Below are 27,943 nucleotides of genomic sequence, written 5' to 3' on the forward strand. Positions count from 1 at the left end.
TACGCTTTACCACTAGCCCCATGCATGACTTTGGGCAGGGTCCATGACCTCCCTAGGGCTCAGCTTCCTAAAGTCTTCCAGGTCACAGGACCAGTGCTAACTGGTAATGTGATTCAAATGTTGATGAATTTGTAATGACTTTCACTTTTCCGCTTGATTTTATCTGCAAAGGTTCCAGTTCTCCTGGGAGGAGACACACCACCGTTCCTTTCTCTCTGGGGCACGTCACCCCCTCTGTCCCTCCTCCTCCTCCTCACCTTCCCTTCTCCGGAGCCTGGAGGGGGGCCTCTCCACCTCCCCAGTTCAGCTTCTCCAAGGGGGAGCTGTGAAGAGAAAGAGCCCCAGGGAAAGCTTCCCAAATTGGCACTCAGCTCTCTCCGACTAATGTCTAGCACAGCAGGCCTTTAGTTCATCAAATAAGCTTCTAATTGTCTTTTTGGAAATGTGCATGGACGCGTAGTTCAAGCCATTTGGCAAGTGCCTCGCAGGGTATTTTCTCTGACATTGTGCTGGGAGGAGAAGGATTTAAGAGTCTGGAGGAGCATTAGAAAAAACTGCAACCCATCGGTCTTGTCCTTGGATGGAGATAAAACCACCTTTTCAGGGCCCCACCGTCCGTATTGTACAAACTTCTGCAGGTCTCCAAGAACTTTCACATTTGGACCTTTGTCTTCTCCCAGGGACGGTGAGAAGGTGTCCTGATAGGGTTAATGGATGCCAAGAATGGCACACCTAGTGGTCCCAGCAGTGCTCTCCTGTCTCCAGGCATCATTCTTCCCAGGTGCAATATTAATAGGCTGGGGAGGGTCCTGACATCGGGTGAGAGGCAGACCCTAAGAGTCAGTAGGAACCACATTCAAGAGGATGTGTGAGGAGCACTCCATTTGGAGTCAGAAACCTGAGTTCAAATCTCTGGCCTAGCAGCTCGTCCAGTGGTTCCTCAGAAGAGATGAGCAGACCTTGTGACCTCCAACTCTCTGCTGTAAAATGCTGACAGGGGTCCCTGCCCTCCAGGCAAACCCTGCCCCAAATTAACCACGCGTACACACTCACCTCAGGATCTTACTGAAATGCTGATTCGGAGTTAGCAGGTGTGGATGGAGCCCTGCAGTTCCAGGGAGTTTTCCAGGTGAAGTTGCTGATGCATGGACCAGCTTCCAAGAGCGAGGAAGGACAAAGAGATGTATGACCTCATCCAGTGTTTCTCAAATAGCCCCGGTGAGAATCACATGGGGTAACTTTTAGAGGCACAGGTTCTAGAGCACCAACCCAGAACAGGGCAGGCCTGGGAGCTGTCAGTTTAGCAAGTACTCAGGTGAGTCTCCGTATCAGAGAAGTGTGGGAACCCTGGTCTAGTTTATCCACATCTCTCATTAATGCTCTTACACAGTCTGTGGCAGCCCTGGATTCCTTTACGTTGTTCTCTTCTATTAATTTAAAACCTAGTAACCTAGCTCCTGCTTCCAGGGGACCCTGTAGAGCACATTCAGACAGCTGAGGGCTCTCCCAAACTTTTCCAAGTCCTGGAACACTTGGAAAATGACCATCTTTGTCTGGCCCGAGCCCCGGGGGGCTGAGGAAGGACTGGGGGTGCCACTATCTCAGCGTCCTTTTGATCATAAGCCAGCTCCTCGGCTAGAAAGCGCTGCTCCCACCTCAACCTCATCAGTCAAAGAGCAAAACCAGCCAACACAGCCCTCCAGTCTATCTCCCCATTGCTCTTAAGATGATCCAAAACAGAAGAAAAAAATAAATAAACATATCAGACTCCCATCCTGAGTTTGCCTACAAGAGCCAACGCAGTACAGAGGAGAACACACACACATATCAATTCACCCACCCTAACAAATCATAGCTCATTACCATGTGCCCAGAAGCTTGCACAGTCAGCTTTACATTTATCATCCCCCACTTCGGCCATGCGGCCCTCACATCTGGACAGCCACTTGGCCGCTCAGGACCTCAGTCTCTGCATCAACACGATGATCTAATTCATCCCCCAAAGCTCTGTGAACTCCCATGGTGAGCAGATGTGGCGCTACAATGAGAATGATCAAGAGGAAGAGGTGAGGGGCCAGTGCCATCCCTCACCAGCCCTGTGCCTATCCCACATCCCCACCAGCACCAGCGGAGATCAAGCGCATAGAACAAGTTTTCAAACACTCATGGAACAAAGAGGGACCTAGGGGAGTCATTTGCATCACAAACGAAATCTTTAATTTGAAAACTAATTCACAGAAAGGGTGGCTAAAGTGACAAGTTCCCCTGACACACTTTGTGAGTCAGGGTTACTTATGTACGACTACGTACAGTAAATTTCACCCTCTTCAAGTATATAGTTCTATCGATTTTGACAAACACGCAGTTCCTGCTGCAGTGTTAAAAATAGATTATCTCTAGCTTTTCAAGAATATGTTACATAAAGTGACGTAACGTGAGGGCTCATATGGCCCAATGACACAAAATTAATTCTAGCTCCTCTTTCTAAAAATGAAGGTTCCCATTCTTCCAGAAGAAAGAACCTAGAACTGAAAATCTTGTCTCCGGGGATGGGGGTTTGGGGCAGGGATCAATCTGCAGAAACATCTGCAAGGCAAGAAGCAGAGTATTGGTCAATGCAACTGAACTAATGGGAGAGTCCCTCCTCTTGACCCTGCTCCCTCTCATATGAAAGCATTTACCAACTTTAAAAAAAAAAAATCCACACAGAGCCCAAACATATTCCTACCAAAGGTCATCCTTAACCACTTGCGCAGTTGAAAACCACAAAGCTTCCTTGAATTAATTCCAAAAAACTCTAATAAATCTCACATTACTATCAATGCTCCAAAGAAATTTACCTGGACAAGGAACATAACTTTTGTTTAAAGACATATCTTAAAATGAATTGCATGAGCTTACGTACAAAGGGTTGGGGGCGGGGGATGATTACTCAAATAGAACGCTAACCATCTATTAAAAATACATCTGTGCTGCAGAACAAGGTCCTGGAACTTCAGGCTACAAACAGCATTACAAGCAGGAAAATGGAAACAATTAATCCAACAATGTTTCTAACCTTACTCTGTGGCTGGCTTCTGGTAAACAAACAACTGATTTCCAAGTTCTAGCTCAGTGGCACTCAAACCTCATTATACCTAACAAACTTCTTGTTAAGAACACTGCACCTTCTCGGACCCCACACAGACCTACCAAATCAGAGTATCTGGGGACTGGGCAGCATATTCCTGGGTAATTCTGCTAGTTCTGACCTAAGGACCACCCTCTAGGAAACGCAGCCCTCCTAAGAGAGCATGTGTTTTGTTATATAATTACTAAAAATAAGTCAAGACAGTGAAATAACCTGGACATGTATCCTGAGTCTGAGTTATAATCTATAGGCTAATGGCCAAGGATTAGAAAGGTTTTCGTTCTTCGGAAAGATTGTCATTGCAGTATCAACAAATGAAATACACAGTGACGATCTCTCATCAGTGTTCAGTTGCCAGTTCTCAGGGTGGTACCCAGACCGGCAGCTCAGAATTTTTGAGTCCCACCTTAAAAAGACAATCTCTGGGAGTGGAGCCTAGGAATCCTTGTTTCAGAATTTTCTCTAGGCAATTCTTCTGCCCTAGGCACATGCCCCTAGTTCATGCAGATACATTTTACAACAATAAATACTTAATAATCACATTTTTCCCTTGTCCTCTTGCCAGTTCTATTTTTGCTTTGATAAAGCATGCAATGTTCATTTGTTAACATACTGTCTCAATGTATTGCCCGCCTGCTCCCCACTGTGATGCAAGGTGCATCTCTACAGCACAGAAAGTTCAAGCCAGATTTATTTTCCATTAGCTGAGGGACAATGAGCCCAGCCTGGCAGTCGAAGACCCTCCCCATTAGTATGGTGGCAGGGGTACCACTGTCTAAGACGCTCTCGGGCTCAGAGCACCCCGAGTCCAGTGAACACCTTTCCATGATGGCTCCCATGCAAGCCAGACAACAGAAAACCAAACGGGAACTTGGTGGTATTGGTGGGATTCCCTTCCCAAAATATTAAGTCCACAGTAGCAAGCATTCATTCTCACATGTTGGGGTGCATTAAAATATTCAGGGGAACAACAAAAATACAGATTCCTTGGTTGCAAACTCAGCTCTATTCCAGAAAGTCTCCTAAATCTGTATTTTTTAACGAGTCTCCCAGGAGATTCTTATGCATATCAAGACTTGGGAAATCACCAGTGTTATGGAAGAAATCTATATTCCGGAGGAGAAGATCTGAGCCTGAATCAAACTTACCCAGTATTTAGTGCGAACACCTTGGTACACATCAATTTCCTCAAAGCAGAAATAATACCTGCCTGCCATAGCAAAAGATAAATGCAAGACCTTAGTGGAACACAAAGTCCCAAGTACAGATCAGTGAAACTGGCAGGTGCAGAATTCCCCAACCATTACTGACTTAGCCCAGAGACAAGCACTCCACGTCAGATTCACATTCTGAGAAACAAGTCAGTCTGACAATCTGTGTCACGCCTTGAGCCGTGTCCCCTCAAAAAAAAGATACGTTGGAGTCCAAATTCCCCAGTTCCTGAGAATGTGACGTTATTTGGAAGTAGGGTCTTCACAGAAGTAATCAAGTTCAAATGAAAACATCGGGGGGGGGGCCCTACCTCCCTAATCTCTCGTGACTGGTGTCCTTATAAAAAGGGAAAGTCTGGACACAGAAACGGACACGCACACAGAGAAGATGGCTGTCTCCAAGCCGAGGAGAGAGGCCTGGGACAGACGCTTCCCACCGCTCTCAGTAGCAACCAACTCTCGCCAGCACCTTCATCTCGAGCTTGTAGCTTCCAGAGCAGAGACAACACACTCCTGCTGTTTAAGCCACCGGTCTGTGGTTCAGTGACATGGCAGCCCAAACACAGTCCTTATGCAGGGTTCTGATTCAAGACGGAAGTGCCCGCCTCCTGCTCCTTTTGTGAGGGACATTTGCATCTGATGCGCCTCAGATTCCACAAGGCTTGTCTCACTATCCCCATCATTAAACTGCATATACGCCACTTGTCAGGTCCAGGAGAGAGCCAGCTGGCGGGGGGGGGGGGGGGGAGGATAGGGCATCACCACTGGCTCTGCCGTGCAGATCACACAGTCAGAGCTCCGACATACCCAGCAAGTTCATCAGCCAGAACCAGCAGGTGATTCTTCATTCTTATAAAACTCTGTAAAACGCCCCCCTCCCCCGCACAGCCAATCACACTACATTTTTCCGTCTGTCAGAGCAGCACCCGTGGCCAGCTTCTAGCTTCCAGCGGGTCCGAGAGCTGGTGAGCCACCCTCAGCACGCAGGCACCCAGAGACCCTCATCAAGAGGACCCACAAAGGCTCTCAGTAGACAGTTTTCTCAAACTGATTGCAGCTTTCATCCTCACCTAAGTAGTTCAAAATACTCTGGGAAAATGCCCCCAAAGCAAATATAAAGCCCTTCCAACATGCATTAAAACTGCAACCCTATAGGGTCTTATTCAGCACCGGAGGGAGTGTGGGAGAGTGAGGAGAAGACTGGGCCACTGAGCTGGTTGTCCAGCAGCAGGAAGGAGCCGGGTCTGCCCAGAGTGCAAAGCCAGCAAGCATCTTCCCTACTGGGCAACTGCCCCCAAGCCCTGGCTGCTTCTGCCACCTACATGCTTTTCTTGGACAGCCTCTCCTAGGAGCCTCCTTAGCTAGGGAGCTATTAAAAAAAAATGCAATGTCCAGGTCCCACGCTCAGAGATTCCAAGTCAGTGAGTCGGGTTGGGAACCAGCACAACCAACAAGTTGTGGGAGCTTCCCTGGTGATTCTGACACGTCCCCAGAGCCTAGAACCACACCATGAATTAGTCAGGGTCCACACAACATCCCAAGAAAAGGAGGGAGTGCCCGGGGTGGTCAGGAGAGTGGACTCCAGGGCCAGCTTTACCAAGTGGCCCCAGTCAGTCTCATCCTTCTGCAACTGAGTTCTTTCTCTGTCAAAGGGAGAGGCTGACCTAGAACCTTTCAGGGTCCCTTTATTAAAAACTAAGTACTGATAATAAAAATAAATTTCTCTCAAACCACCCTGCTCTTCTTCCAGGATGTGCCAGGCCCGACTGCTCCATGGCTGCACCTCAGGCTGCCTGAGGCTGACATCTTATCAGCAGGAAGAACTCCTTCAACCCCTCGGGGAGGGCCCAGGAGTGCCAGGTGCTGAGCCCAGTGGAGAGCCCTTCAAGGAGAAAATTAAGCCTCTTAAAATGCCCTCGATGTAATCTCTCAGACCCAGGAATAATCCACACTCCCCTTGGAAGATTTGCCATGCGCGACCTCAGGCCACATGCAGGAAATACCTTCGCTTACATCAAACTAGGTCCTGGACACGGATGCCAAGTAGCTAAAGGGGCTGTCCTGAAGGATGCAAACAGAAAGAGAAGAGAGGGGCCCTGATTTAAACACACCATGTTTGGAGCCGGTTGCCTGGGAGAACAGGGCAGAGGGAAGCAGAGAACACCCTATCCATCCAGGAATTCACTCAGATAGGGCCTCCAACATCGTAGGAGGAAAAAGAGACAGCTCTCCACGTGGTCAAGTGGACTCTGGGGACAAATGATGCACCAAAACAATTCACCAGAGCACCGAGGTCAACGACAAACACTTAAGACGGGTGAACTTCCCATCTTCAACCAGCAGCAGAAGTTACCAAGCAGGACGCTTAAGTGCCCCTCTTACAGAGATAAAAAACAAGAGCCATTTGTCTCTGTCGCGCTGTCCTCTGCAGGTGCCTTCAACCACTCAACAAGCATTTAACAAGGATGGCCGTCATTCTTCAGTATTTGAACGCCTAACTCTCAGCACATGACCTAAAATATCTGCCCCCAAGAGACACCGCTTTTCCACCTGCACGTTACTCTCTTCCTTTACTCCAATCTGGGAAACACTGACTTTGCCTCCTAGAAGGCTAACTGTGTAACCAGCAAGTTTTCCTCCTCGTCAATTACTCATTAAAAGTTGCGTATCCACCATGTGCCAGGCGTTGTTCTGGACACTTGGGGACACAGTGCCGGAGATGGTTTCTCTCATGGAGCTTACACGCCACGAGACGGGCAATACACGTGGATCACGTATGGAACACGGGCAGACCTCGTGTTACCACACTTTGCAGACGCTGCCATTTTCACGAATCGAATGTGTGAGGCAACTCTGCATCGAGCAAGTCTATCAGAACCACTTTGCCAACAGCATTTGCTCATTTCCTGTCTCTGTGTCACTCTGTGGTAGTTCTCACAATATTTTGAACTTTTTCAACGTTATTATATGTGTTACAGTGATCTGTGATCGGTGATCTTTGATGTTATAATTGTAATTGCTTTGCGGCACCATGAACTGCACCCATAAAAGATGACAGCTTTAATCAATAAATGTGTGTGTTCTGACTGCTCCATCAACCAGATGCCATTAAGAACATTTGTGATTCATGGGAAGAGGTCAGAATAACAACATGAACAGGAATTTGGAAGAAGCTGATTCCAACCCCCATGGATGACTATGAGGGGTTCAAGATTTCAATGGAGGAAGTAACTGCAGATGTGGTGGAAACAGCAAGAGAATTAGAAGTGCAGCCTGCTGATGTGACTGAATTACTGCAATCTCATGATAAGACTTTCACAGATGAGGAGCTGCTTTTTATGCATGAGTGAAGAAAGTGGTTTCTTGAGATGCAATCTATTCCTGGTGAAGATGCTGTGAAGATTGTTGAAATGACAACAAAGGATTTAGAATATGACATAAGTCAGTTGATAAAGCAGTGGCAGGGTTTGAGAGAATAGACTCCGACTTTGAAAGAAGTTCTACTGTGGGTAAAATGCTATCAAACAGCACTGCATGCAAAAGAGTCACTGTTCATGAAAGGAAGAGTCAATCAATGGGGCAAACTTCACTGTTGTCTTATTTTAAGATATGGCCACAACCACTCCAAACTTCAAGCAACCACCACCCTAACTGATCGGCAGCCACCAACATAGAAGCAAGACTCTTCATCAGCAAAAAGATGAAGGCACAGAGGATAGTTAGCACTTTTGTGCACTAAAGTATTTTTAAATTAAGACAGGTACATTGTTTTCTGTGGACGCGATACTGTTACAAACTTAATAGACTACAGTATAGCATAAGCAAAACTTTTATAGGCAGTGGGAAACCAAAAAATTCACGTGACTCGCTTTTATTTCAGTAGTCACTTTATAGCGCTGGTCCGGAATGGAACCTACAATGTCTCCGAGGTGTGTCGGTATCAGGAAATGATAAATCATATGAAGGAAGAGGCTGAGAGTGGGGGCTCTCCCAGCGACGCCAGGGAGACCTCTAAGGAGGTGACACTGGAGCAGACTCCTAAGTGAAGTGTGAGAGAACAGCCCCCACCTTCAGAAGCCAGGAGGAGGAGGTCCTGCAGGAGAGCAGGAGGAGTTGGAGCAACCTGGGTGTAGGAGAATCAGGTGGGGATTGTGGGGTAGAAGCCAGGGGAAGACAGTGTCACAAAGAGACCGCAATCAGCCAGGAGTCTGCAGGTGATGACAACTAAGAGCTGGCCACTAGATTATCACTGGTACCTGACGAAGTGTGGTTTCAGTGAAGGGGTGAGGCAAGAGCCACGTTGGGTTCAAGACAGAATGAGAGGTGGGAAGTGGAGGAGAATGGATGTCACTTCTCTTGGAAATATTTACAAGGGAGAACCGAGGACTTGGGAGAACAGCTAACTAGGACAGAGGGTGAAGAGTGTTTTGTTGTTGCCACTTTTTCCCTTAAGATGGGAGATACTACAGCATGTTTCTCATGGGGATTTGCCGTCGAGGGAGCAAACTGACAATGCTGATGGGAAAAGAGATACATGCAGGAGTGAGAGCCCTGGGTGCAACAGGGAACGGGCTGCGCTGCACATGTGGTTCCAGGGCTGTGCGGTTTTGGTGTAGATCGGCTAGCAGATTTAGCATGGGAAGATGATGAAACTAGTTACTAATTGCTTCCTTTTTCTCAGTGAAATATGTCAGGCCATCAGCTGAGAGTGGGGTGGGGCCAGAAACATAGTGGGCTCGGCAGTGCCAAGAGTCTGCCTTGAGGTTTATGGTCATAAATCAAAAGCAAGACGATGCAGATGGCTGGTTTTCTCCTGCCAGATTCATCAGCCCAAGGCAGGAGCATGGTGGACAGAGGGTGGGGTTTCCCAGAAAAGTGTGATGAAGGAGTAATTGGTCAAGAAAACTGAGGGTGTATGCAAGCATCTAAGCTGAGGAGGCAGAGGGGCCAAGCGAGGGATGGTGGACAGTGAAGAAGCAGAAGGGTCACCAGGTCGAAGCCCCTTGTCGGGTGAAGGCCAGGTGGAACTGGGTACTAACAGGAATAAGGTAAAAGAGAAAAAAGTTGTTTCAGTTGCGTGTGTTTATATTGGGTCATCTCGTAAGTTGTACTTTTTGCCTATGGATCAGGGTTCAAAAAATTCCCAGGACTCCAGGGCAGGGTTTCTCTACCATGGCACTGCTCACATTTTAGATCATATATTCTCTGTTGTGGGGCCTCTCCTGTGCATTGCAGGGGGTCTAGCAGCATCCCTGGCCTCTGCTCACTAGATGCCAGTAGCACCCGTTCCTGCCTGCAGGTTGTGACAGACAAAAATCTCTCTGTATTGCCAAATATCCTCTGGGTGGCAGAACTGCTGAGAACCAGCAGCCTAGAGAGAATCATGGGGGGGACGGCTGAAGTAGAGAGAAGAGACAATAACTAAAAGAGAGCTGGTCATATTCTATGATCCAGCAATCCCACTCCTGAGGATGTATCTGGAAGAAACTAATTCGAAAAGGTAATATGCACCCCAATGTTCACAGCAGCACTATTCGCAACAGCCAAGACATGGAAGCAACCCAAATGTCCATCGACAAACGACTGGCTAAAGAAGTTGTTTTATATATTTATACACACACACACACACACACACACACACACACACACACACACACACACACAGTGGAATACTACTCAGCAATAAAAAATAATAAAATAATACCATTTGCAGCAACATAGATAAATCAGGAGACTGTCATACTAAGTGAAGCCAGAAAGAGAAAGACAAATAACACATGATACTACTTATATGTGGAATCTAAAAAAAAGGACACACATGAACTTATTTACCAAAGAGAAACAGACTCATGGACATAGAAAACAAACATGGTTACGGCAGTGGCAGTGGGGCGGCGGGGGGAGGCAGTGGGCAGGAATAAATTGGGAGTTCAAGATTTGCAAATACTAACTACTGTATATAAAACAGATAAACGGCAAGGCCCTACTGTGCAGCCCAGGGAACTATAATCAACACCTTGTAATATAATGAAAAATATGAAATGAAATATATATATGTCTAACTAAATCACTATGCTGTACACCAGAAATTAACACACTGTAAACTGACTATAGGTCAATTAAAAAAAAAAAGTTGGTCAAAGGATAGAGTTGGTCAAAGAACTGAGTTGGGTGGACAATCTATACAGATGTTCGAGTCACCAAAAACATTGATGGGAGGAGACTGTGGGACAGATGTATGGAATCTCCAAAGAATGAAGCGGTGTGACCCCAGACTGTAGATGAGTGTTCTCTACCCTGACAACGTATTAGAATTCCCTGGAGAACTTACCCACCAATGCCCAGGCCCCACTGATACCAACTAAGTAGAATACCCAGGTGATTCCCATGTGCAGCCAGGGTGGAGGACCCGGCAGAAGAGGCCCACCCTTCAAGGCCCAGCTTAAGTATGACCTCCTTCAGGAAAATTTCCCTCCCGCTTCACTTTTGTTCATCCACTCCACTAGGCACAACCAATCTTGCTTTGCTTGTAACTTACATGTCTAATTATTAGAAAAGAATAAAGGCACTAAAATTAAGTGGCTGAAAAGAGAACATGTTTTTATCTGCTAAGGAATTTTAGATTTAGGGGATCCGCTAATGCAGAGCCTCTCAGGGAAACTTCTCCTTGAGCTTCAGGTCAGCCACGCCTCTTGAGGGTCCCCAAGCACAGCCAAGCACTTATGTGTCACTGGTAAGCACTGTTAGAAATATGTCCCCTCTGGCAACACTGTAATAAACACTTGTTGAAATTAATGACTTGTATTTAATTTCATCCTGCCCCGCAAAATGCACCAATGATTAGATTACAACAATTTTAGTAACATTTAGCATCTGGTCACCATGTTCTTCACAATACCCTTCACATGTAGCCAACTTTTTATTAAAAAGAATCAATGACATCAAATCTTGAATATGTATATACGTAAAAACAAACAAACACCAGGAACCAGAGACTAACATAACGGTCTTCCCTGCTTTCCCATGAGAATCCCTTAGAGAATATTTAAAGTACCCTGAACTCTGACTTTCACTGTTGATTAAACACAAACATCCATCTATGAAACACCTACAAAAGATACAGACAAGTTAAGTAATGTAACTCAAATATTTCTTTTTCCCAGCTTGGTGAACCTGATAAAATTAAATTAACTTGCCTTAATGGGCATTTTAACTTTCATCCATGGAAAGGCAGAGCATGGCTGGGCAAGAACACGAGATCCGTACAACAGAAGAAGCTGTTCCTCTACATCAGTGGTTCTCAAAGTGTGGTCCACGACCAGCAAGATCAACAAGATCAGCATCACCTGGGAACTTGTGCAAATTAAAAAATGCAAATTACCAGACCCCACCCAAGACTTGCAGAATCCAAAACCGTAGATTTTAACAAGCCCTCCGGGTGATTCTGAGGCATTCTCACCTGGAAACCACTGAATCTAAACCATGGTTTTCATATTATGCAGCAGAGCCCTGGCTTCCAGTGGGTTGAGATTCTGAGTCTCCCACCAGCATTCACAGGGTCATGTGGTATGCGAATGGAGATTCACATTTTTAAAAATGTGAATGGAGATTCCACTGCTTGGAAACTGTAATGTTTGATTTTTTTTTTTTTTTTTTGGTACCAAATGCCAAGAACTCAAATTCTATTAAGTTTCAACATCACCATCATTGAGATGTGGTACCGGCGGAGCAATCAGCTAAACTAAAGAGAATGTGGAAAGAGTTCACCTAGGTTCAAACGCCATCTCCCTGGACCTCAGGAAAACCGAGTTTGAGGAGATGCTGCTTCTTTCTAGGAAGACTCTTCAGTTGGCCAGAAAATCTCCCCTGCAAGGACCGCTACTGGTCTTCCCTCAGAGCTGGATCAGAGAAAGTCAAGGAAAAGGAGACCGTTTGCTAAGAGCTTTCACGACCTCTTCCTGTCACCACTCTCCTGGGAGACAGAGGCACACAGCTTTTCCTGAAGCCATCACTTACGTTGAAGGAATTTACTTAAAGTTGGGAAATCTCAAGATTTTATAAGATAATTAACTGAAAGTTTCCAAAGACACAAGAGATTGCTACAGAAGGCATCAGAGAAAACATGATATTGCCCAGCTTTTGTTTCTAAAATGGTTCCAGATGAATTTCTTATTCATTAACCAAATAATATTATAAAGCATTTTCATATAGAAAAGCTTGCATGTTTGAGCAAGTAAACCATTCAAAGTGCACAGAGAGCAAGTTAATCACCCTTTTGCCCCACTGTCAGTTTTAAACAATATTAAATTTGCTTTGTCCTTCTACATCTTTCTCCAAGATCATACACATAGGGTTTCTTCTTTTTTAAATCAGAAATAGGATCATATTACATACAATATTCTGCAACTCGCTTTCATTTACATTCAATATCTCACAGACATCCTTCACAAAACAATCCATAGTATCTAAACACTATTTTATTCATCCTACTGATGGACAGTCACGTTGCTTCCAGTTTACTTACTACAATAATCCTTCAATAAACATCCTCACACACAGATCTCAACACGCTGATGTTTTTAATTCTCTAAGAAAGGGTTCCAAATATAAGACTGCTGGTTCATATGGCATGTATGTTCCAAAGGTTCACAGAAACAGTCTGCTTACCCTAAAGGCTGCACCAATTCATACTCCCACCAAGTGTCTGAGGGTTGCCCCCAACCCATCTAACAGAAGATAATACCAATCTTTAAAACATGGATTAAGTGGATGAACAGAAAACAAATCTCTTAGTTTTTTTAGTTTGCATTTCCCCAACCAATATGTTGGTTGAGAATCTTTTCACATGTTTATGAGCACTTGGGTCTCTTCTCTTGGGACTTGCCTGTTCATATCCTTTGCATATCTTTGATCCTGTGGTCCTTCAAGTACTATTTAATCTCACAGTAATCCCTTCCCCTGGAATCTACCAGATATGTTAAGCATAAAATAGTATCACCCTCTAGGAACTCAGTGTGTGGGGTGGGGCCAGGGGAGGTCTTCAATGCATGAAGTACATGGTAAGCCCTCAAAAATAATCGCTGAATAAGTGAATAGCAGGCTTGGAGAATTTTGTTAAGAGTGCAGCTAGAAGAGTAAAAGGAAATACAGATATTCGTTACTTGTTCTGCATATTCAGACCAGCATCACTTTGGCTGAAATTAAATTGTTGGTTAAGGGAAAAACAAAACCACAGTCCTGGCGCTACTCTGACAATCTACGGTGAAATGGGTGGCAAAAGAGCTCAGTCTTAATTCATAGCTCTGGGTGGTACATAAACAAAGGCTCTTAAAACCAAAGCATTTTTGGACTCAGCCTTATCCACCAGTTGTCATTCAAATGGCACCTGCCACTAAGCGACAGGTTGTTAGTTTGGTCAATGGACAAGGGAAGCCTACCTTAAACATTCTGTTCTTTTTTTTCTTTTCTTTTCTTTTTTTCTTCCTGTCTCCATCTCCATCTGAGATTTGTTTGCCTTTCAAAATCTCCTGCTAATGGGGTGGGGGGGATGGGGGGTCCTGCAAGGGGAGTTTGACAGAGTTCAGATTCCTTAACTCTTTTAACTTTAGGCAAAACATCTGGTTATACCCAACATTTATCCCCATTATTTATAATAGTTCTGTTTTGCTTACGTTTTAACTAGTCTCCTTATTAAATATAAAAGTAATAGGATTAAAAAGTTCTGGGGGAAAGTACTGTAATTAAAAAGGCACCAGTTGGGTATGTTAAGCTGTAATTCTGATCCTGCTTATTTAGTTTTTCTTCTTGTCTTTAATTTTTTTTTTACCCAATAAAAGTAACTTTGAATTATTTAACTCTTTTTTAGTACTTCCTGCATTGGCTAAACACCACCTAAAATCTCCAAGAAAACATTATGACTCAAAAGTTCTGGAGCAGTAATGTCACAGATCACAAAGTTTTAGACACTGTCCCACGAGTTTGAGCACGCCACACACACACCTCAACACACACCACACAGCCTGGTAACTTGATAGGCAACTCTCCAAAACGAATAGGCATTTCCTAACCTCCTGAAGTTACAATATCTTCTTAATAGGGAAAAAAAAAAAATGCAGGAACTTTGATCTAGCCATGAAGTTATAAAAAGAACGAAGCAAGAGGCAACAAAACACAATTTATAACACTTTGTTTAGAGAGGCACAAATAAATAAATAAATAAATATTAAGGTAGTAAACTTGGGAATAAAGATTGAAGCTTTTGCAATAAAGCCCCTCTTTTTTAATTTTTTATTTCAGCTTTAAAAAAAACTTCTTTTTAAATGTTTATTACATGTTTAGCACATCCAAGAAAAATGTGACAGACGTAGTTACAAAGTACAATCCTAAAATGAGTAAGTACATCTTTAGATGTATAAACTTTTTTTTTCTGAATATAGTTGGTAAAAATTTAGATTATTCATCACCATCTTTAACTGCTTTTGGGAACAAATGATCTGCTAGGAGCCAGGGGTGGAGGATTGGGGGAAATCAGTGTAATTCTGAGATATAAAAGAAACTGGACTAGAAACAACACATACACACACACACTCCTCTTTCTAAACCTGACTTAAAAATACGTAAGAAACAGTGTTTGAAAAACCATGAACAAGTAGATTCAACAGTAGGTAAATTCAAGCCACATATACACAAGCCTATGCTTATAAAGAATATCCCCAATAACTCTCATTTATCAGGGTCAAGTTAAAAATGCTCACTTTCCCTTTGGAGGTAGAAGCGCAGCATCAATGCCAAGAACAGAAACTCTAATAAAACTCTGTAGTATCTTCTTGATTACCTGAGTGGGTACAAAGGCAGAGAGAAACCTGTGACTTCTCCAGTCTGAGGAGCCCTGTGTTTCTGTTGATTCAAGGCACCACTTCTAAGACTGGGAACTTTACAAAAGGGATGGAGGATTTCAGCAACGGATTTGATTCTCTCCTAAATTAGTTACGCTAATTTTAGATAAATGTATCTTGGGCTCTGGGTGTTCTCCACAATTCTAGGGCTTAGTCAAAAACAATTAGCATTCCTGCAGGTATCCCTCCTCCCTCAAGGCCATTTGTCTGCTCACATCCACCGCCCCTCCAGGATTTTCGCAGATATCCCAAATCAGCCAACAAGGAAGATAAAACCTAGGAAACTCAATGGCTGACCGTCTCACTGGAAGCATTTAATGAAGTGGACAGACACAAAAGCAGCCTAATCCCTGACATCACGGGGCACATCTCCGAGATGAAAGCCTCCCCTCTTCCCCCACATTCCCTCCGTGATCCCTTGAAGCCTCTCCAATGATGAAGCCCCAAAGTGCTGACATGACCTCAATCCCATGGCATCGTCTCAGTAAAATGCCAAGGAGAAAGGCTGACACGTTCCTGCCAGCGAACTGTAGGTCAACAGACACGCCCTTCGCCTGCCCCTTCACAAAGCAGAGATCACAGTCTATTTCGAAAGTAAATAGTCCCCACCGCTCCACTCCTGAGGACTCGCCAACTCCAAGCTCTGGAAAAAGGATTGCGGGCAACGTGACGAATGCCACAACTCAGCTCCCCCAGGGACTATGAGAAGCCATAGTAAGCAATACTCAGAGCACCAGACTGCTTGTAAGTTATGTATATTTGGGGGTCCAAGTTTCCAGAACATCATCCCTACTCTCCTGTCTTTAACTGCATCTTGGACAACGCCAACACAGCTCATCCCTCTCATCTTCTGGAAATAGCCAGAGGTTAGTTTTCACCACTGGGATTCTGAATCAACTTCCTTTCCCCAAGTCACCCAGACTCTTTACAGGCGGCAAAAATCCAAGTTTCCCCACGCGTCACCCGAAGCCCCAACTTCTGGAAACGCCCCCCTTACCTCGCCTCCACGAGCTGGCATCGCTGCGACAGCCGAGCACGCAGCCGCGGGCGCTGCTACTGTCGCCGCCGCAGCCAGGGAGACGAGAGGAGGCTCGGGCTGGTCTTCGGCCCCGGGGCCACCGCGAGCCAGGCCGTCCGCCCTGAGGCGATAACCTGGGCGCCTCCTCTCCGCGGGGAGTGGGCCCCGGTGGGCTGCCAGGCGCCCACGCGGACCCAGGCGCCGGGAAAACGCTCCGCACCCGCGCCGGGCCGGAGGATGCGGCCGAGCGCACGGCTTCCGCGGAGCGCCCGGGCGGCCGCGGCGGCGGGAGAGGGGCGTGTTCCTCGTGCCTCCGAGCCCGACAGGGGAAGGAGGCGAGCCGAGCGCACAGTCCCTGTCGGCGGCTCTCGGCCCTCCACCCCGGCGGGCCGGCCTGGCGACGCGCTGCAGCCCGCGCGCCCTTGCGGGGACAGGCGCCGTGCGCGCCCTGCGGGGCCGCCTCCGTGCCGGCCTGGGCGCTCAAACTTTCCGGGGGAAAGCCGCTCCAGCCTCTCCTGCGGGGGCGCCGCGCTCTCCCCGGGGCCCACCAACTGTTCGCCCCCTCCCCTCCGCAGCCAGGACCCACTGAAAATATGGCGCCCTCAAACGTCGCTCCTCTGTCCCCTCAAGGAATCCCGAAATTCCAGTCTCTAGAACCCCATGCTCCCGGTGGGCGCGAAATCTCAGCTCGTGGGACCGAGGAAGGAGAGGGCGCCCCTCGTCCAGCGGCACTGAATCCCAACCCTGCTCTCGCTCTCAGCCCGGCGCTGCCCCGGTCCCTCAGCGGCCAGCAGTTTGCTGGTGGTGAGACTGCCAAGTAAAGGAGAGTCGTAGAATCGGCAGGTCGGAGAGTCCGGGACTGGGAAAGGCGCTCCGCACTAGCCGGCTGTCTTTGCTCGGAGCCTCGGCCGGAGACTTGTTTGCAAAGTGGCGCTGGAGTCGGGGCGACCAGTGCTGGAATGAAGCCGCTCCGCCCGCGCCAACTCTCCTGGCGCAGGGGCCCGGCTGGGGCCGAGGGGACACTCCATGCAGGCGGGGCCGCTTTTCAAAGCCCAGTTACCGGAAACCCAGCGGGAGCCCCGGAGGGGACCCGCTGCCCACGGCTAAGAATCCGCTCTCAGGCGCCGGCTGCGAGGCTGTTTGCAAACGGCGGCGCCCGGGTCCGGTGCAGTAAAACATACATGTGCAATAGACAGGTGCAGTAATTTTATTTTATTTTTATTTTCCTGCAAAAAGCTCTCCTAGAACATCAAATCTGGGAGCTTTTCGGGGTTTTCTCTGCATTGGCATCACTCACGAGATGCAAAAGGAAGGGAAAAACCACCCACATTTTCCTTCTGTAGAGGGAAGGGAAAAGACACGAGAAATTCATGCAACGTGCATGCAGCTGGAGGAAGAGGTTTAAACCCGAGTGAGCCGTGCGCCTTACCGGGGGATGCATTTACTGTCTCATTGCAGAGCGCCTGCCCCGGAGTGCAGCCGGCATCCCCCCGCGCGCCCGGCGACCGCTCCGCTCTCGCAGCCGCCTCAGCCGCTGCCGCCGCCGCTGGCTCCAGGCGCGGAACAAGAGCCGAGGGCGAGCGCGAGCGCACGGCCCGGGAGCGCCGGGAGGGCAGGAAGCGCGTCATCACTCGGGGACGGCGCGGCCCCGCGCGGCTCCGGTCCGGCCGCGGCGCAGCGCGGCACCGGGGCTGGGCCGGCCCGGGCTCCCGCTGGCCCCTCGTGGGTCTCCAGCCCGACGTCCGGTGCTGGGAAGGCCCGCGAGGCAAGGCGACGCGCCAGCTGAGCTGTCGCACGTCTCCGATTCCGCTGTGTGAGGGCGGGGGGGGGATGCGGCGTCTTGGGGAATGGGGCCCTTGGGGTCGCAGAGCGCTTCCCCCGACCACTAGCCAGCCGCAGGAGGAACCGAGGTTCGGTTCGGACGGGAGGACCCTGGTGGGCTGTCGGCAGGAACCCGAAGCGAGATTATCCCTCTCTGCACGTGTTGCATACGCCGACATCGAAACTCGGCTGGTCTGAGGTCACTTAGGGATTTAGAGAACGGCTTCAGGGCTGAGGGGGCGTACTCTGTTAAATTCTAAAGAAAAAAAAATTCTCCTGCCTACTGTGGCCTTAAATAAAGTCAATTATATGTCTCTCAAATCTACACACTCATTAGGAAGTGTAGGTTGCCATGAAACAATTTGAAGTTTATTAAGGAAGCCAAGAGACACATCACAAAACATTGCATACCATGTGATCCCAGTTTTTAAAAACATAACGTGGAAAGAGAAAAGACTGGACACATAAACACTAAGATGCTAACTAGGTCTCAGTGACTGATGGAATTGTGGATGATTTTTTTCTGCTTAGTTCTAGTTTCTGATTTCTCTGTAAGGGACACGTTACTTCTGTAACTCAAAAAAAAAAAAAAACAAATTGTAAATCAGAAAAAAATCTGGCACTTTTTCATTTTTTATCCCAAAATAAAATGACCAAGATTAACCCCTTTTCCCAAGAAATACATAGCAAACCTCTTTAGTTACTCAAAAATGAAACTACTGCAACTTTTCAGTGTTTCTCAGAACTTGAAACTTTTGTCCCTATGAACTGGAGGTTATGTAAATTGAAACTATCTTGAAGAAGCCCATTGGGACATTGGGATAAGACTGGACACTCTGTAAGAACAATAGCATGTTCTTGTCTGGGTTGATGAACTTGATTTTATTATGACCACAGAGGTCTTTATAACATTGCAGTACAGAATTGTAACTTACTGTAGAGAATTAACTTTATAAATCAAAAAGCACAGTCAGAGAACCAATTAACTGGCAACTTCAGAAGGTCCTAAAAGTTGCAAGGCACAGACTGTTTCTGATTGCACAAGAAGAATGTTTCTGTTCACCACACCTTTTTAGACATTCACTAGTCTAACAATAACCTCAGGGGATGGTTAAAAAGTAAATGTTTATTGATTTCTGTAAGAGATTGGTAATAAGCTCATTAAATTAATGCCACCTAAATTGTCCCTTGGTTTACTGACAAAGAGCAACCATATTTTTATAGCTTAAATGACAGGTTTATGTCAGAAGCTATTCGAGACGAAGAGAAAAATTGATTGCAAATAAAGTCTTTCCTTTCCACTTAGTCCTCAGTTCACAAGGCCCAATGGCTTCCTGTCAAGCATCTCAAAATCAGGGGTGTTTTCCCCAACCTGGATTTCAAGATTTTCCATCACTTAATTCCCCCTTCTCAAAGGATCCCATGCTCTTCCACTGCCTACCAATGAGATGACATTTAGTATTAGAAGGTACACTCCACAAGAGCAAGGATTTTATTTGAACCTCTGTGCTTAAAAGAGGGCCTGGCACATAGAAGTTGCACAATGAATACTTACTCATTAAAATGCATATTTATTCACTGTCTACTTGGCTAGTTCCTGAGATACCTGAAAAGTCATCTCTCCTGTGACACTGTCAGTGTAATCCTGGGACACTAACATGTTGTAGAGTTTATAGCCTTGGTTTAGTTTTGGAATTTTACACTTTTCTAAATAGCAATTAAGTCTGAGACATTCAGAGCAGTGAGGTGCAGGTGTCCGAAGACTTGTGCATTATTTATGCAATTAATACTATTTGTGGCTCTCTGAGATCAATCATACACTTTTCCCTATGAGAACATCAATCCTAGAATTCTTTGCTTTTAGTCCTAGCTTCTAAATAACTGACTTTGGACACTTCACCTATTTTTATAGTGTCTTAGTTTCTCTAACCTCTGTTAGGACCTCAAGACCATTTACTATTTCTTTAGAAAGACCAACTCTAACCATTCTATTGCCTAGTGGTATATTTTTTCAACAACCTCCTCAGTAGAGGTAAAATTGATTTTACCAGAAACCTACAGTAATTGCTCTGAAACAGAGGCTTCTCTAGACCTTAAAAGATAGTTATTTCTAAATTTAGAGTCAGCTATTAGTAGTCTCTCTCTTTACTAGTCACAGTGATCATAATTCATTGTAGACCAGCAAAACATCTGACCCAATAAGTTCACATTCTTAAGTTTTTGTCTCCATCCAGCAGAAGAAAACATGGTGGCAATGTATCTTAGGGTATCTGGGGCCTGCAATAAAATTCATTCCATTAAGTAATTTACCAAGCCTTCATACTGTCCCAGTTCCTGCCAAGCAGATCACTAAGAACTGGAAAGATATACATTTTGTGGGAAAAAAACCTGCAGTATTGGGGAAAATAAAAAGAGAGCATCCTAGTCACCTATAAATGTATGTGGAATGCAAACCCATTCTTCCCACAAGCTAGAGCTATAAAGACCAAGCCAGACTTAATTGGTGCTAAGGAACCAAATGCTAAGAAATTGCTCTACTCCACCCATTGCGCTGTTAGCCCTAATCTGCTGACTTTCTGTCTACACATGTACATACCTGAGCCAACCCAACTGTGCCCATATTGAAGAGCAAAAAGAAATTCCACCAAGTATTTTGTTCTACTTTTGTTAATAAAATCATATTTTGTGCTGTATGTTCTGGGGCTTCCTTGGTAAAATACACAACAGTTCATGATATTTTTCCCCCTTTCCAAATTGTTTTATCCACTCCTGGGAGCAAGGCAGAAGTGGGAACCACATTTTCTGAAAACTGCCTGTTACTCAGAACCAGAGATGAAAACAAGATACTTGGGCTCCTATTCTCATTTGACATTTCTAGGTTTATAGAAATCTCTCCATCTCCTTTCTAATTATAAGTTCTAGGAGAAAATATTACCTAATAATTATAGGGAGAATATTATCTGAGTTTCAGCACAGTGTACAATTAATAAGTTACTTCCATTTTATTTGAAAGGCAGATATTTGACATTTTGCAAGAATTAATATAGTTTAGTTTTGTAGCTGTCTCTAAGCATGGGATCTCACCTTATTCCTGACTATTCAGGATGGAGTGGTAGATTCAGATTTAAATCTCTTTTTTTTAAAGAGGAAATTGCTCACAAAGATTCAGGAAACAATTGTTATTATTGTACCCAACACAGGACGTGCTTGAGATTAATTTTTCTTTTCCTATGGTATATAAAACACACTACTGGAGGTTCTTTAAACATCCCCAAAGAACACGCTGTCTAGAAGAATTCCAATAATTATTACACTAAATTGAATTTATCGTTAATCCAAATCATGGTTAATATCAACAGTATGTGAGGCAGGGTGATTCTCTTTTGGTTGCTTGCTCATTGAATTGAGAAGACTTGTTTGAGGTTACTATACTGTGGTTAAAAATATTTTTAAATATTTTTATTGTGGATCATCAAAACTTTTACTATTAAATATCTAACTTTTAAGTCTCTCAGGGCATTTAGGATTTTTTTAATGTTATATATATAAACATATTTTCATGGGATGTTCTCTAATAGCAAAGTATTGTAGAAAGACTTTTAAACTAAATTAAAAAAATCTATGATCATACTTAATTTCCTCTCTATTACTAAATTACATTGAATAAGGATGGCTTCTTCAGCTCTGGAGATGTATTTACTTGTAGATGCCACAAAATTGTTTTAAAACATTTTGTTTAGGCATCAGACCAACTTTAATTTTAAAATAATACATTTTTTGTCCTCTAGGAAATATCATTCTAAATCAATCTCAAATGGAATATATTTGTTCTAAACAAATAGGATGATGAGATCATGCCTAAGTCAGTAATTGCTTTTTACTAAATAATTGAAAGTGATGAACTGAAACATAGTAAATGTGGGTAGAAATTACTTAGATATTTTTAATGTAACTTCAAAGGGGTAAGTGATGGCTTTGGGTCTCCATCAAAGACAAAATAAATATATCCAGCACAATTGTTACTTGCCTATTTCTTTAAATCAGTTTAATAAATTTTTTTGGGTTAATGCCAGGACCCATTATGAGCAAAAACTCTCCCTCCCAGCTGTGCAGAATCCAACTGAATAAAATATAACCCTTGCCTTTCAAGGAGTGTTAGATTAGAGAGGACACACTAGATATTCAAACTAATTCTGTTGATAAGAGGCCTTTAAATTTTCCTTTAATCAGTCACTTCCCTCAGAGTTACAAGCTTTTAAGATTTAGAATGCACTGCCCTCCAAAAAGGGAATTTTTTCCTGACAACACCAATCCTAGCCACAGAGGATTAGCTGTGGTCCTTGTAGCCCTATATTCTGTTGCCCAGAGCAACTCAATGAGGATGCCTTAGGATATCAACTTAGCATCATTAAGTATTCATTGAACCTTTAAGATCAACTACCATGCAGGAGTTCTGATGAACTGGCTCATACATTATTTGTCTCACCATTTTGAGTAAATTTTACTTCCGGCCAGATCCATCTCCGGGACCTTCATCAGGTTAAGAAGCTTTGATTGTTCTCACTTTGCCTCAAAAGGTGATTCCATTGAGATTTATCAGTCTCTTAGCATTATCATATTGTTCTATCTTTATTTTGATAAACTCAGAATTTTCAGCATTAGAACCCCCTTTGCAAAGGCTATAAAGTTGGCATGATACAGAACCACGTAAAGGGTAAGTAAGTTGGAAGGAAGCTGGAAAGAGAAGGAAAAAAGAGGAAAATATCCATTCAGATGGTTTGTAATGCATCAGCTCTTAATATTATTCTTTAAATATTTCCCCAATGCAATCTGACTAAGATTAAAACAAAACCCACACTACTATATATAAAATAGATAAGCAACAAGGACCTACTATATAGCACAGGGAACTATATTCAGTATCTTGTAATATAGCTTGTAATGGAAAAGAATCTGAAAAAGCATATATGTGTGTGTGTGTGTGTGTCTGTGTGTGTGTGTAACTGCATCATTTTGCTGTTCACCTGGAACATTGTCAATCAACTCTACTTCAATAAAAAATTAAAATTAAAAACAGAACAAAGCAGAAACCTCTAGCACTAACTCATTTAGCTTAATTTTTTCTACCTAAAGGTAAAATAGGAATAAGGGGATAACTTTTCATCTTTCCCAATATCAGAAAGATTAAGTGTAAAAACATCATTTTGGTCTCCTATGAAATTAAAGGATTTTAATCTTTTGTAATGTATTAATATGTGGCTCAGAACTACAAGGCTACTGTGGAAATATAGGGCTCTTTACAATAATCAGTGGGATGAAATGGTATTATATTATTTATCTCTATAAATTTCACCCCGTGCCATTCTAACTTTTATTTAATGCTTTTATTTTATTTATTGCTTTAGTACTTAAGTACAGAATACCCAACCTATAAATTTTCTGCATTCACTGGGCTTCACTCATGCTGATGCATCTCTTTCTTCATTATCCAATCACTTAGGACAGTGAAATAGATTTCTTTATTAATCAGAAAGACAGTCAAAATTAAATAATGGTAATTCTGAGGTTCCTTCTTTTATGCTGCTACGGGTGTTGGGTCTTAGGAGACAAGAAGTCTTGAAGAGAACTGCTCACTATACTATTTCTTGTAAACTGGAAGTTGTTTCTATCAGCTTAATTAGGTTGTAGTTTACATTTGGGGCAAGGACACTTTACAGATGGTACTGCATGTCTCATGCTGCATCACATACGGGGAGGAACATAATGTCAAGTTGTCCACATTCCAGTGAGGCTGCGATTGACCAGTGGGTTCAGGAGGTACCATCCTGATTCCGACATTATAAAGTTCCCACAAGCCTTTTATCAAGGGGTTTCACTATCAAAGATTGTTGCCTGAATCGATGACTAATTCAGGGCTGTGGAAGGGGGGCGTTCTGATTCTAGCAGTACTGTGTGATGACAAGCACCTTCTTTACCTGAAAAGGTTCACAACTTCTTAGAATTCATTGTGAACTGGAAAATTTACAGTAAAGTTCATATCATATCAATGAACATAAGAACTAGCACTAAAAAGATTCCAAATCCCTCTAAATTCCATTCAAATGAAAACTGAAGAACTGTAGCTTCGAAATGTTTATTTTTAGAGTTTAAAAAGTCTAGGTCCAAATTGACACAACATTGTAAACTGACTATACTTCAATAAAAAATACATATATACAAAAAATAAGTCTAGGTCCGTTTAGGGGCAGCTGATCTTGTTGCTTGGGCAGGGAAGTGTTCCACAGTTACAACATTATAAATATTATCTATTGAGAATGTCTCCCATATGCATCATAGAGCCCACCATATCTATAGAAAAAATATTCTCAACCCAACCTGAAATTAATTATAGAATGATTCCCTATATAGAATCTTAAGAAGATGGAAACAATCCTTTCTAGGGAGGAAGTCTCCAGGGAGATAAATATCTGCAGAATTGCAGATAAGGCCAGGCAGAGAGCTACTGTGTAGCTGTGAGGCAGGGGAGGGAGAAGTTTTCCAAGCACTGGGCATTTCTCATAAAGGAGGGCTGTCTCTCATCCAAACCTAGGCTCAATAGGCTTCTCACTCAGATGCCTAGGACCTGCTGCAAGAGATCCAGATTTATTAAGTTTCTCCCTTTAAAAGCATCCTAGGTGATAATGATGCGGTGGGTCTAGAGACCACATTGGGGAGAAACCCACAAGAAGTGCTGAGGATTGAGTCTCACACCTGTGCCCACTGAGCATTGTCTGCTAGACCTGATTCATCATAAACTACTTGTCTCTGAAGAGTTTCCTGAAGAATTATAGTCCATTATACTACACTGTGAAGATGCACACATTTCTCCATACTCTTTGTGCAAGTCAAAGAGAGCCCTCTTAGCAATGCGTGTGTGCATCACGCAGCAGCGGCTGGTCCATGCCAAACGGGACTCTGGTTGCCGTGAATTGAGTGTGTCCTACAACGATAGCTTTATACTCCACCGTGGCCCCCTTTCTGCCATTCCTTTTGTGTTCTGGAGAAGTTTTGACCCCTGACGGCTGATGAAATGGATCAGTGGTAGTGCAAGACCCAACATGGAGAAGCAAAGGCAGAACCAATGTGGGAGTGAGAACATATGCTGCACAGGGGCTTGGGGGCCTCCTGGGAAATGGAGGGTGAAGAGTAATTACAGGTTAGTGAAGGGAGACCTGGTGGGAGAAGGGTTTTGAGGGGAATAGCAGCAGGGTGGATGGCCCAACGAGAAACTAGGAAGGGAAACCTGAGACTTCAAAGGAGGTTAGAAGAGAAGTGAGGAACGCACGAGGTTGAGTACATCTATCTCTGTGGGGTCACTGCAATGACCACCACATTCATCACTGAGCCCAGTTCATCCCCACTGCTCCACCAAACAGCTTACTTCTGTACTGGGCTTCAGGCTGGATAATAAACCATTTAAGAAGGAACAATCTCCCAAGTGTCAAAGATGGGTGTGTGAGTGTGCCCACGCTCGCTACCTTCATGCTCTCTGCAGAGACACAGTCAGGGCATGGAACAGCGGTTTCCCCTAGAATGAGCCAAGGTAACTGAATTTGTATCTAAGCTATGGAGAAGGACTGGAGAGAAAAGCTGTGCAGGCTGGTATATTTTTGTTTGTTTCCAGAGTGTATTGAGGAACTTAGATTTTAGGGAAGTGAGATAAGACTAAAAGAACCACTAGAACAAGTCAACAGCAAAGAGCTGGGAGAGTGTTCCAAGTCAGGAGAGTCAAGGGGCAGAGGAGATGTTGGGACAAGAGATGCTGGGATCAGGAGGAAGCCAAGCTCCCGTCTACTTGAGTGATCTGGAATGGGACATGATATGGAATGGGTGGAATGCTTGGGTTCCCTCGACATATGTGTGCTTCAGAAAACCAAGCACAATGAAACAGATAGAGAGATGTTTTAATTAATTAAAACTCTTCATTATTAGGAACTTCCTAGCAAGCAGTGCTGAGTCATTCAATTAGATGTACTTGTAGTAAATAGCACTGTGCTAAGTACATGAAAATCCCCCAGTAACTTTTTTGAATGAATAAGCAAATAATGGATAAGGCTTAAAGCCAAATGATGTGTTCCGTCAAACAAAATGGACTCTGTAGCAGAAACATCTCTAGCGCCATCCCACCACCGATGTCCCCACTGTGGTTTTAAGCATAGCATTTACAACTGACTCATATTCACATCTCTGTCTTGTCCACTGGATCAAAAGCTTCCTGAGGCTTGGTTCCTGAGGGATCATATTTTCCTCATCTTCAAGCCCTCAGCGCTAACAATGGTACTTAGGACATAGTAGGTGCTGAGCGAACATCTGGTGAAGGAATGACTGAAGGAATAAACAGCTAGTAACTTATCAAAGGACTCAGATCTTTACTATTGACTTAGTTCAGTGTCATTTAAGGTGCCCTTTCTGTCACTCCCTACAAGGTACCCTACATGTTTGTAGAAGTAACTTATACAGATGGGTGAAAAATGAGCTGGAAGATTCTAGAAAAAAAAAAAAGGAGACCTTTAGCAGGCCATGCTGTCATTTGGAAGAGAGAAGCACTCCTACAGACTACAGCTGTGGTTTACCAAATAACCCGACAGAAGCTGGATGTCACCAGTGTGGTCTGGTATTGACTCTGATGGTTTCTTACCCATATGTTCTTTGGTGTTTTGGGGGGACATACTCAGAAACCATTTCTCATTTCTGCAAAATGAGCATAGCTGGCGCTGGCCATTCCTTAAGAAGAGATGGTGACCTCCCACATTGCCACAAACAGAATGACAAGTGATGCAACATGAAATTACTTATAAGCTGAGGGCAATCATTATAGTCCCACGTCTCGACTGACAATTGTTTAGACTGAGACCAAAGATATTTGTTTGAATTTAATTCTTCTCCAGGTGAGAACCTATTTCAGAGGTTCTGTTTTCAACCTTACCTGGTTCTAGTCAAGATTACACAGATCATTCCTGTCAAAAGCAACCACTTCCAAAGGGGGAGATTTCCTGAGGAGAATGAGGATTGAAACGGGAATCAGGAACTTAGGTGTTTCCACGGTAGATAGGTAACCTTGGGCGTGTCTCTTCACTTTTAACATCAGACTATTCTCATTTGGAAATTGAGTGAGTTGAGTCAAATAATCCATAATTCCACTGCTAGCTTTCTGTCATTTTCCAACACATCTATAAAACATATAATCAATACCATTCACTTGACAGTTATAATCTATTGCCTTGTGCTGTGGTTAATATACATGTCTTGTTCCCTCAGCAAGACTGTAAGCGCCTTAATGGCTGAGATGCATCTTCTATATTGTGGTGGTTGCTGTGGTGCGTCCACTCTGGCACTCCTTCCTCCAGCTGCTGGAAGTGTCGGTGGCTGATGGCTCTTGTCTGAGTCCCTCTCCACCCCTCCCAACACGGGGGAAGTGTATTTGTGTGGTGTCGGGAGGAGATAGCCAGTATCCAACAACCAGGCGGTTGATGTGTGGGTACCAGTAATAGTGGCCAAGGTGGAAGCGATTCTCAAGAGCTGCCCCAGCAGGAGAGCATCCCTTGGAATCCCTGAGGTCTTTTTGTGACTGTATCTCAGTCCAGCCTCTTCCCCCATTTATCTTGCTTTCTTCATCCCCTCACAAGTATGGTTCCTGAAAGCATTTCTCAATTGATGACCTGCACACAAATCTGAGTCTCAGAGTCTGCTTTCTGGGAGTTGCACCTATGTTCCTGGCTACCTTCCCATCTCTTCCCAGGTACCCACCACATTCCCCTATGCAAGGTGGGCTAAAATGAAATGGAGTCCTCAGGGGCTGCAGCAGGGTGGGAGAGAAGCCCATGCTGGA

General features: G+C 44.4%; 1 protein-coding gene across 4 annotated transcripts in view; it reads right to left on the bottom strand.

Annotated features, from left to right (window-relative positions):
* Positions 1 to 27,943, bottom strand: part of TLN2 (talin 2) — a 426,530-nt gene that overhangs the window by 376,548 nt on the left and 22,039 nt on the right. For 2 of the 4 annotated variants that reach the window (XM_072962304.1, XM_072962301.1), the window contains exon 1: positions 17,684 to 17,838. The exons of 1 other annotated variant lie outside the window; for it this stretch is intronic. The gene's annotated coding sequence lies outside the window, so the exon portion shown is untranslated. Of the gene's footprint in view, positions 1 to 16,233; positions 16,474 to 17,683; positions 17,839 to 27,943 lie in introns of those variants that run through there. One more of the 4 variants, XM_072962303.1, reaches the window with a different exon arrangement.

Source organism: Vicugna pacos, chromosome 6 (assembly GCF_048564905.1).
Source record: "Vicugna pacos chromosome 6, VicPac4, whole genome shotgun sequence".
Taxonomy (NCBI): Eukaryota; Metazoa; Chordata; class Mammalia; order Artiodactyla; family Camelidae; genus Vicugna; species Vicugna pacos.